Source organism: Pseudorca crassidens, chromosome 17 (assembly GCF_039906515.1).
Source record: "Pseudorca crassidens isolate mPseCra1 chromosome 17, mPseCra1.hap1, whole genome shotgun sequence".
Lineage (NCBI taxonomy): Eukaryota > Metazoa > Chordata > Mammalia > Artiodactyla > Delphinidae > Pseudorca > Pseudorca crassidens.
Genome location: NC_090312.1, coordinates 48,498,183 through 48,510,540, shown reverse-complemented (window position 1 = coordinate 48,510,540; position 12,358 = coordinate 48,498,183). Strand labels below are relative to the sequence as shown.

Genomic DNA, 12,358 nt, shown 5'->3' with positions numbered 1-12,358 from the left:
CTCTGTATTCCTAGTGCTTAAGAATTCCTAGTGCTTTCCTAGTGCATTGTCTTAGGATAGAGATAGCTCAGTATAGTTCTTCTCACTATAAAGTACTGTTACGTTGAAAGTCTTTGCTTGTGTACTAATAATCTGTGACATATCTGCTGAGGACAAGGAAAGGAATAGTTTTAAAACTGCAATGGATAACAAAAGATTGTATGACGTAATGCCTTTATTATGTAATTATAAAACTAACAAATGATCATGGTAGAAAATTTGAAAAACTCCTAGACAAAAGAGAGATCAACAACATTTGGAGTAACTTTCAGAGTGTAGAGCTGTCCATGAATATTAGTGCTTTCATATTTTCCAGGACTTTAAGTAGACTCTGCTTCTTAAGAGTCTATTCATGATATTTTACTTTAATGATGTTTTCATCATGGGGACACACACACACAGAAATCTGTTAAAAAAAAAGAAAGACAGGTAAATCACTGATGTTTCAGATGGCCACATGAAATAAAGTGAGAAAGGTCAACAAGCTGAAAGAATGTGAAGTAGCATCTCCTTAATTGCTTACATAATTCTGATAATTACCTCTTTGTGGATAAAGTAATTAATGGGGAATCTAATTCAACAAAAAGATATGAACTGCAAGCCTTCTCGAAGCCAAGTATTTCTTTCCACAAAAGGTTACTTTCCTCGGCCGTGCTTCCTTATTACCTGACAGGGAAAGAGTATTGTATGGCAAAGGATCTTCCTGAAGGAGGATGCTTCCCACACTGATTGTCATAAGTGACTTCGGGATTACTGTTGCTGTATTACCAAAATCTTAAACTAGGATATTTTTGACAAATGCGGTCCTTAGTTAATTTTTAGAGCTACAAACTGTCAGATGGCTCTGAAATAACAATTGTCTGGCTATTCTTCAGGGTGATCACAATATGGAAATGACCTTGAGGTATCACTAAAAAGCAGGAAGGTGTGAGTCTTCCTTTGGTTCCAGAGTGAAATGCGAGTTGGAGTTGGAGTTGGAAAAGAGGCCCACAACCAAGTGATAGAGAAGGAAATGTGAGGTCATCAGTGAAAAACCAGGTTGAAGTTAAGGTGAAGAGGCATGAGGAAATGGTCAACTGTTACAGTATTACAAAGATCATCAAGAAGCATATCCATGAATGTGGTTTGTATTGCAATCTGCTGAAAAAGAGACAAATATCCTGGCCTGGCCTTCATGTAGATTGTATTTTATTGATTCTGATAATAGATTATTGTTGAAAAGGGCCTCCTATAAATTATAACCATGCAAAGGCAACAAGATAATTTTTTTTCTTTATGTATGTGTTTCTCATTCCTACTCACTTCTCTCTTAGGGGAGGAGAAAATCACAAAAAGCAAAAATGTCAATTCTCAGCTATTCATTTTCAAAATAATTTTTTTTCCAAATTCCAGTGGACGCAATAGGTTAACTGTTAAGATTTGTAAGCCTCAAAAAGCTAGATTTTTACAAAGTGTCACCAAATTTTATTCTATAAATAATAGCTTTGCAAAGAATATATGGTGATGCAAAGTTGGAAAAAGCTGGTTTTTCTTCCGTGAATGGCTTCACTGTGTTGGGAGAAGAGGCACAGAAGAAATCAAAGAAATTAAACATGGGGTGAGTTTTCCTTATAGAGAACTCTAGTGCTTTAAAATAGACTAGATAATCCTAGGGATAATCTGAGGGTAGAACAGACCGATGCCTCATTTCCAATCTGGTACCCTGGAAGAAAACAGTGTATTTTCTTTAAGGTCTTGAGAGGTTTTTCTTCTGCTTTGTTTTGGTTTTGGTTCATTTTGTAATCAACCTTATTAAGGTATCATTTACATACATGAAATGCAGACATTTTTAGTCAACGGCTCAGTGACTTTTAATTAATGTATACATTTGTATAACTACCACCCCCATAAAGATAGATAACAATTCTAAAACCCTAGAAAGTTTCCTCCCAGGCTTTTGCAAAAGTATCCCCATCTCCCACCCCAAGGCAACCACGGATCTGTTTTTTATCTTTAGAGATGACTTTTGCCCAGTTTAGAATTTCATGTAAGTTGAATAATACAGTAGGTGCCCTTCTGATCTGGCTTCACTTGCTCAGCATATGATTTTTGAGATTCATTCATGTTGGGATGTTTTAAACCAGGACTTTAGCCTGGGTGGCTGATGTTGTCTGAAGGCACCTATAGGTACAGCTGAGTCTCTGGCATTGTCACTGTCTGTTCTTGGCTCAGTATTTTCAACTTTATAAGAAGCACAAGGTTGAAGTAAGGAAGATCATTGTCAGTATAATGGATGTGAAGTGGGTTCTGTTATATAATATTCTCAGCATAAATTGATCTGCTTGGAATCATTGTGTTGATAATGGACAAGGATACTCCTCCTCCAAAAACCTTGATACTATAAAACTTCTAAAGGACGCTGTCCTAGGACTCTTTTAATTTTCATGTTTTGGGAAACATTTCTGGAGAATTCAAATGCTCGCAACCTGAAAGAAACAATTATTCACCTGAAAGCTGACTCTGCTAAAGTTGAGTTGTCTGACCTTTACATGCTGATAGAACCCAAATAGCCTTGCAAAACAATGCTCTCTTGTTGGATATAAGCATATAGATTGTTTAAGATGGACGTGTATATGCAGTAAAGTGAAAAAGCAAAGAATCTTTGAGTTTCCCTTGCTGGGTTTTTTTATTTTTTCATTTAAGTTTCTATAGCATATGCTAATAATTCAGGGAAACCTCAGGTTAGTTTTAGGTCCACTCTACGTACTCCATATCCACCATTTTTCTACCTTCCTTCTTTTCTTCCATCTTTCCTTTCTAACTTCTTATAATCCATTATACTTAATCCTGCATTTGCTGAGGTGGCAATTAGTGTAGGAAAATACTGTGAAATTTTGCTGTTCAGAATGCATGTTGACCAAATTCTATATTGAGAAAAGGTCTGAATTTACCCAGAGTAACCCTTTCTCAGCGTCTTTGAATAAAGGGCATAGAAACTGGGCTATATATAATATCCTGACAGGTATGTAGAACTCATAGCAATTGCCCTAAAGAGCTTACCTAGCGTAGATGCATATGAATGCATTTAATAATTGCTTTATTGGCAGCAGTGCCAACATACACAGTCTGTTTGGTTTTATATCATTCTCATTACCTGCTGTTTACCACTGTATACATTGCTAATGGTGTGGTTTCTATGGCTTGTGAATTTCACGGCCAAATAATATGTAATTTATTGCACACTTTAGTGTAGAAGATGGAGACTCCATAACTTTTCATGTGCTCTTTGCCCCTTTAGAATGTATTACACTGAGATCAGGCAATGTAATAAATTTATTTCAAATGTGCATGATAGCTAAACATCAATTAGGACTGATGGGCAATATTTCTGCTTCCAGCAACATAACAGTTTTTAAAGACTAAGCCATTGAACGTGGAGTCACTGAACATGGGACTCAGTTCACTGGGATCCTTCTTAGAAAACTAAAGGAAAACTTGAATTGGATTTGTGTGGCTTATTCAAGTAGTAACTAATCACCTACCTCTTGGTGAACTTAATTTGTCACAGTCGTTTGGTATTTTATTAACTCTCTTCCCCTTCTTCCCCGACTCTCACGAGAACGGATCATGAGTATCTTAAAACATACTAAGTCGTCTTCCATCCCTGTTAATCTAACTACAAAAGCACACTTTCCTTATCCAATGTAACTTACTGTCTTTTAGAGTGGCTGGGGTTTTAATTCTCTACAAAATTAAAACCAGCAAAGAGAAACATTTTCAAGAAGCCACCACATTGTAGCGCTTTAGAAAGAAGACTGTAGAATTAAGGGCAACTATATCATTTTATAGCTAAAGCACCTGAGGCCTAAAGTAGGCAGGTAACCATCGAGGTCAGGGAAAGGGGTTGAAGATCAGGTTTCCAGAAAGAGTCTAGAGGGACTCAATCTGAGCAGGTCAAAAACTGAAAGGAGGCCACAAATGTTCTGGGAAGGCTGGCATCTGGCCTCAAGTGTGGGATTCAGACAGGGAGCGGACCCGGGGGGAACTGAGCTTCTGCAGTAGGCAGAGAAGTCCACCTCCTCTCAGGAAATTACCACTGACATCAGGGAGTTGAGGGGAAAGAACAGAATTCCAGTCCACCTGAGAAAGCAGGCCAGTCTGATTAACTCAGAATTTAGGCTTATTTCAGATACTTCTTGAGAAAGAACCTGGACAAGAGCAAGTCCCACGCAGCCTCTTTTAAATCCATGCCCAGTATTTTCTGGTGGAGCTGCTTAAACCCTCCAAGTGACTCCAGTATTTTAATTTCACTCTGTATTTAATTTCGACAGTTCTATGATTGATTATTTAATGGGCAAATAAGTAGGGTCACAAAAGAGTGTGAATGTATTTTACAGGATGAGGATGGGCGGAGTGGAGCAGTCTGGAATAGGACACCAATAAAAAGGGATCTTGGTAAAGAAGAACGTCTATTAGAAATGGAGAGGAATTTGCAAGGAAATTAGTGCCTGACACCACGCCCTACTCTCTGCATGTTTAGAAGCTAGTTTCTAATTTTATTTTCGTAGGAGCTGTCCCTGTGATGAATTCTCTTTTACCTCCACACCATTTATCACATGGACATATTGTGAAGTTTGTGTGAGAGAAAGCAAGTATTAGAATTTGTCTTGCAAGGAGCTATAAACACTTCCTGGAACAATCTAGGGTAGAAGGAAAAGGAAAGGAAGGTGGAAACAAAGGAGGAAGACAGCTAATGATGCTGGAGTCTCTCGCTGGGATTTGTGGTATCTCTTTTTGAAACTAAGTACAGAAAGTCAGAACTTGACTGATTGTTTCCTGATCACGGTTTGTTTTCAGTTCTGCTTTTTTCTTGCTCTCTCATCAGTTATTCCAGCCATTGCTATGTCATTTTCAGTTTCAGTAAGCATGCCTGTCTTGTTTCCATTCGCATTATTCATGCAAACGTTGATTGAACTGATGACCCCGAGTTATCAAGGAAACATTAGATACACCAGTAGATACATTTCTTAATTTTAGAAAAAAGTTACCGAGTAAAGGTTAAAATAACTCCTCTTCAATTTGTCATTTTAAAAGAACTTCTCCTAACATACAATACCTCATTGCCTAACAATGCCAGATAAATGAAGAATTCCTATGTATTCATGAATGCAGGCTAGTCTGTATATTTTTTGGCAGGTATGACCGTTACCGAGGGTAACGGCCTGGTTTGCCGGCCATGTCCTGTCTCCTAGATAGTTGTAGTTTCTGTTGTCTTTCAGTTGGTCCATTGGATATCAGAGGTGAATTTATAAAACTATACTTCCCTTTACACTTAGTTTTTTGTTTTGTTTTGTTTTACTTGAAGTATAGTTGATTGACAATGTTGTGTTTCAGGTGTACAGCCAAGTGATTCCGATATATGTATTTCTTCTTCAGATCCTTTTCCATTATAGGTTATTACAAGGTATTGAATATAGTTGCCTGTGCTATACAGTAGGACCTCATAGTCTATCTACTTTATATATAGTATACACTTACTTTGCGTGATCCACGCTGGTCAGACCACATGATTATTTTCACTTCTGATATAATTTTTTCAGGTCCAACCTCAAATCTTTGATAAGAAGATATTTTTTAGCATGTGTGTGCTCTAAATCCAACAGTAGTTATTAGAGATATGGTTTTGCACTAGGTATTCTTCGCTTTTTTGTTCTCGGCCAACCAACTGAAAATTAGCTTTTATTTTCTGGTTGGTTTGCTAGATGTTTCTGACTATAATAAAAGTCTTACATTTTGTCTCATATCTTAAAACACAATCTGAATTAGCAGTGGGTATTGTGCTATACATAGGCGCTGTGATATAAATATTGTATAAGTGAGATGTAATGCTTGGTGTACATAAGGGTTCAATAGTCCACCATGAGAGTGCAGCCTTTTGAACAACCTCAGTGATAAGTGGGAACCACTTGTCCAAGACTTTTATTTAAGATGCAATACTCATTTCTATCCCCTTCAATACATTTTAAGTACCCCAAGCTAGAATAATGGGGCTAGAGGTGCAAGAAGAATATTATACCAAACAGGGGCAATATAAAAAAACATTACAATCAAATTTTCCTTATTAAAAATATAAGTCAAAAACCTAAATACAATATTATTCCACAGAGTTTTAAGGTATATTAAAAACATTGTGATAGGATGTTTCAAAAATTATGGTACAATCCCCTTCTGACACCCTCATTTCTAAGTCACCACTTCAGCAGGACTGGGCTTTGGCATACTCAAACCCACATGATGAGACAATAGCAAAAGAGCTTGATGGCTCAGTTGCCGAGGACTAGCCCACTAGGTTCTGAAGACAAGTGGACCAGGTGCTCCCACTGTCCAAGCCAACCACCGAACCTGTGAGTGAGGCTGTCTCAGACCAGCTCTCACTCAGCTGATCCATCAGTTGACTAAAACTGCATGAAGGAGCCCAGATAAAACCAAAAGTAAAACACTACCCAGATGAATCCAGTCCCAAATGGCAAAGTAATTAATTGCTATTTTAAGCCACTAAGTTGTTTGTTGTTTTTTTGTTTTTTATATCTTTATTGGAGTATAATTTCTTTACAATGGTTTGTTAGTTTCTGCTTTATAACAAAGTGAATCAGTTATACATATACATATGTTCCCATATCTCTTCCCTCTTGTGTCTCCCTCCCTCCCACCCTCCCTATCCCACCCCTCTAGGTGGTCACAAAGCACCAAGCTGATCTCCCTAAGCCACTAAGTTTTGAGGTGGTTTGTAATACAGCAAAAGCTAATCTATACTATAATACAATTTGGTCAAGTGGGTTTATCCTTGAGAATGCAAGGTTGGTTCAGTATCAGCCAATCAATTCATGTGATTCACTGTATTAGTTAAATAAAAGGAGAAAATCATATCATCATTCTTTTTAGATAGAGGAGATAAAAAGCATCCCATGAGGTTCAAAATCTATTGGGTAGGGTAAATTTTATAAAACTAGATCCAAATAATAACTATCTTTCCTTGATAAAGGCTATATACCAAAAATACATGGCACATGTATACACTAACAAAAATTATTATAGTACTAATTTTTTTAAAAAATTAGCATTTCCTTTAAGGAGAGAATTGAGATGAAGATTTCTAACATTACTGGTCTATTGGAACCGACCTTTTTGGAGCTGTGTATTGAGAGAAATAGAAAGAGAGAAGGTTTAGAAGAATATAGATAAAAATGTCATATTTATAGATTGTTTTGATTATGTATGTCATTGGAAACACAGGAAAATCAATAAGCTATTAAATCTAAGAAAAGAGCTCAACATAGGGGCTGGAAAAAAATTAATACACCAAAATCAATTGTGTTCCTCCATAGCATCAATATCTAGATACAATACAAGATGAATTTACCACAGTAACAAAACCTATAGAGAGTATGGGGTTTCACCTAATAAATTATGCAGAAAATCTTCATAATGAAAACTTCATTAGAGGACACATGAGTAAAAGAAATTTATATCACAGGTATGGATGAGATGACTTACTATAATAATATAAATGTCCTTATATTAATCTATAAAATTAAATGCAACTGTAATAAAAGGCCAAGCTCTTTTTTTTTTTTTTTGAGGGACAGCATAAAAAAGTGATTCTAAAATGTATCGGGGGGACTTCCCTGGTGGCGCAGTGGTTGAGAATCCGCCTGCCAATGGAGGGAACATGGGTTCAATCCCTGGTCCAGGAAGATCCCACATGCCACGGAGCAACTAAGCTGGTGCACCACAACTGCTGAGCCTGCACTCTAGAGCCCACGAGCCACAACTACTGAAGCCCACGAGCCTGCAGCCTGTGCTCTGCAACAAGGGAAGACACTGCAATGACAAGCCTGTGCACCACAACAAAGAGTAGCCTCCTGCCCCACCCCTCGCTGCAACTAGACAAAGCTCACACGCAGCAATGAAGACCCAATGCAGCCAAAAAAAAGAAAAAAAGGAAAAAAAAGAGCAGATTGCTCTATCTCCTATAAAAAAATTAAAATAAAATAAAGTAAAATAAAATGTATCTGGAAGAATAAAGTTCTCCATACAGCTAAGGTAGTTTTGAAAAATAAGCTCAAAATGGAGAATGTGCCCTACACATTAAGATATATTGGGAAGTCATGATAGATAAGAACTGTGTGATGCCCTTGGAAGAAACAGCAAACAAGAAAACAAATCAAACAGGTGGCCTAGAAATAGAGCTATATACAGATAGGAAGTTGGCACATGAAAGAGATGGAATCATAGTCCAATGGAGGAAGTTGAATTACAGCTTTTGGGGAAACAGTCTCATTTTAAAAAGAGAGATGAGACTGGATCTTAACCTAGTGGTATCACTTATGTTGTACCCAGTCCTATATAGCTCACCTAATCTTCACAAAAAATTCCACAAGGCATAAACTATTATCCTCATTTTACAGGTGGAAAAACTGAAGTATGAGAGGTAAAATGACTAGCCTAAGAAGTACATGGTGGAGCTGGAACTTAAACCCCACAGAAATCATTCTATTAACCATTATGTTATATAATTCCACCTAATGTACAAAACTAAAATACAAGAGTTTTAATATTTAAATGTGAAAAATAAAATCTAGAGAGAATAAAAGAAATTGCAAGGTAATATATTTGTGATTTCACGGTAAGAGATGAAATAGATCTTTGAAAAATAAAGAAGCATACATTGTATGAAGCAAAAGTGATGAATTTAACTATATTAAAATTATAAATTTATTAATATAAAAAATCTGATTTAAAAGAATAGGCAGAAAAGCTGAATAGACATTTTTCCAAAGAAAACATACAGATGGCCAACAGGCACATGAAAAGATGCTCAACATCACTAGCCATCAGGGAAATGCAAATCAAAACCACAATGAGAGATCACCTCACACATGTCAGAATGGCTATCATAAAAAAGAACAAAACTAACAAGCCTTGGCGAGGATGTGGAGAAAAGGGAACCCTGGTACACTGTTGGTGGGAATGTTAACTGATGTAGCCACTAGAGGGGTGGGATAGGGAGGGTGGAAGGGAGACACAAGAGGAAGAAGATATGGGGACATATGTATATGTATAGCTGACTCACTTTGTTATAAAGCAGATACTAACACACCATTGTAAAGCAACTATACTCCAATAAAGATGTTAATAAAAACAAAAACAAAACAATAACCATATAATCCAGTAATTCCACTCCTGGGTATATATCTGAAGAAAACAGAAACACTGATTTGAAAAGATGCATGCACCCACATCCAGTGTTTATAACAGCATTGTTTACAATAGCCAAGATATGGAAGCAACCTAAGTGTCCATCAACAGATGAATGAACAAAGAATACGTGCCATATGTACACAATGGAACACTGCTCAGCCATAAAAAATGATTAAATTGTGCCATTTACAACAACATAGATGGACCTGGAGGGTATTATGCTTAGTGAAATAAGTCAAAGACAAATACTGTAATGATATCACTTATAAGTAGAATCTAAAAAATAAGACGAATGAATACAACAAAACAGAAAGAGATTCACAGATATAGAAAACAATTTAGTGGTTACCAGTGGGGAGAGGGAAGCAAGAGGGGCAAGATACAGACTGGGAATTAGGAAGTGCAGACAACTATGTATAAAATAAATGAGATACAAGGATATATTGTAGGGCATGGGGAATATAGCCAATATTTTATAATAACTTTCAATGGAGCATAATCTATAAAAATATTGAATCACCATGTTGTACACCTGAAATTAACATAATATTGTAAATCAATTATACTTTAATAAAAAATTAGAATTTTATGTACAATAAAGGATACCAAAGTAAGACTGAAAAACAGTTGATGGGTAGAAGACATATACATTATCTAAAACCCAACAAAACTCAACATCTGAATACAAAAACTTCTACATCTCTAAAGACACACAATACTCAATAGAAAAATGAGCGAAGGTCATGATAGGCAATTCATAGAATGGAAAACATGAATAGCAAGAAAGTATATGAAGACCTAACTTTTCTAGAATCAGAGCAATGCAGAATTAAAACACCTTACTTCATATGAATCCACACATGCCAAATTTCCAGAAGTTAAAATGCAAATTATGCTGTGGAGCAACTACGCCTGCGCACCACAACTACTGAGCCTGCGCTCTAGAGCCTGGGAGCCACAGCTACTGAGCCCGCGCGCCTAGAGCCTGTGCTCCGCAACAAGAGAAGCCACTGCAATGAGAAGCCTGTGCACCGCAACGAAGAGTAGACCCCGCTCGCTGCAACTAGAGAGAGCCTGAGGGTAGCAACGAAGACCCAATGCAGCCAAAAATAAATAAATTGATTAATTTTTAAAAGGGCAGATTAACAGCATGTGGTGACAAAGGATATGGCAAGAGAGAAATTGCAAGTATTGCTGGTGAGGGGAAAATGGTACAGCTATTCCGGGGAGGAATCTGTGAAATAAGGCATATGACTTCTACCTCAGCCATTCCACGGCTGCACTGTTGCTCTGCACTGTTACTCAAGGGGACATGTGGAAAGAGTGTATTAATGCTTTATGGTGGACATAAAGTGTTGAAAATAGCCTAAGTATGTATCACCAGGGTAATGGATAAGCAAAATATGGTATTAACATATGGTGGAATATTAGACAGTGGCCAGAAGCAATAATTTCTATGGAGCAACACAGACAAATTTTAAAACAATAATTTTGTGTAGAAAAAATAGAAGAATAGGATGTGATTTTTAGTCGATACTACTTTTGCAAAAATTAGGAAATACAAAACAATTCGGTATTTCAAATAGATACACGTTTAAAATAACTATGAAACGTGAGTTGGGAAATTACATATTAAATGGCCCAAATGGTGCTATATAGGGGAAAATAAAGGAAATAAATCTGGCAGAGGAACGTCGGGGCCAAAACCAATCTTAAAAGTATTAGAAAATAGAGTGACCATACACACTGATGATAGAGTGACATGAACTGAGGCATATGGTCCCTTTTGAGTAAATGCCTTAAATACAAACTAAAAAAATAATGTCATAAGATTTACAAGCACTATAAAAATATTTAGCATTATTGTAGTAGATAGTAGAAATATATAACCTTTCAACTTAAATAAAAACAAGACTGATGAAATATCATCTTTGTTCCCATGTCATCCATGCTAAGGAAGAAATAATAAATCAGCTTTTAAGATAGCATTTTTTACATGAGAGATAAAAAAACAAACAAAAAGAAACCCTGTTTATCCCATGAAGGGAGAAAAAAACAATTTGAAAAGTCAGAGTAGAACTCTCTGAGGACAATATTTAACATCAATTTTTGTAAAACAGAATTTTAAGAAGCTGGTTTTGAATTGTTTATAGAGTTTCTAATTAGCATGCTGAGGAAATACAGGGTCCATCTTAATCCAGAAGCAAATAAACAGTTCTGACTCTTAAAATTCTAGGCTCTAGAGTAGGTGCGTGCTGGTGTGCTGGTGTGTATGTGTGTGTGTGTGCACATTTGCTGTGTGTTTTCAATAAACTCAAGAGTACATAAGGGTGTATGTTATTACATTGTAACAATTCTTGAGCAAGTCTAACTGAAGGTCAGTAGCAAACAAGTAGATGCCGCTTGGGTGGCCCCCCAAACTCTCAGGTAATGCGCAGATCTGGCTTGGCAATCATGTTCTGCTTTTAGACATAATGCATTTTTATGTTCTTGTTAGCACTGAAAGACTAACTTGAATATTCTGCAACTGATGAAATGGACAACAGAGCAGTAACCTAGAGTTTACAAGTATTGGGGGCAGTAAAACTTTAGTTCTAGATTTAACTTGGATTTTAGTCCTACTTTAACTTGGATTTTCTACAACGCATTTTCTTCCTATAAACTGGAGGTATATACCACCATAATCCTAAAAAACCTGTGACTTTGGGCTTCAGGGGTCTAAGCCTTCTCTCTAAGTGACTGAAAGGTACAACTGGAAACTGGATATTAGACCTGTCTAAAAATTGTCCTTTTCTGTCCTCATATACAAGGGTTCAGCTTGATTTTTGGATAGCTGTCATTAAAAAAAAAAAAATGTGCAAAGAGCTAATGCCTTTTGCTACAAGACAAAACCATTTCTCCTGGACATGCAGTAATAGGAGGCAATGCCATGTGTTGGAAGCATGTACATATTTTATGATAGATATTAATCTGGAGGTTAACAGCTAGGTGCTCTGGTTGAAGTAGTTTATTTCAAACATACATATAATGTTAACCCACTTTGTAACAAAGCCTTCAACATTTCATATGCAAATTCATT

The 12,358-nt window shown here is 36.6% G+C and overlaps 1 protein-coding gene across 27 annotated transcripts in view; it reads right to left on the bottom strand.

Annotated features, from left to right (window-relative positions):
• LOC137210216 (UDP-N-acetylglucosamine--peptide N-acetylglucosaminyltransferase 110 kDa subunit-like) overlaps window positions 1-12,358 on the bottom strand; it is a 160,345-nt gene that overhangs the window by 115,828 nt on the left and 32,159 nt on the right. For 4 of the 27 annotated variants that reach the window (XR_010936351.1, XR_010936355.1, XR_010936365.1 and 1 more), the window contains one exon: window positions 197-445. The exons of the other annotated variants lie outside the window; for them this stretch is intronic. The gene's annotated coding sequence lies outside the window, so the exon portion shown is untranslated. Of the gene's footprint in view, window positions 1-196; window positions 446-12,358 lie in introns of those variants that run through there. 27 annotated transcript variants of the gene reach the window in all.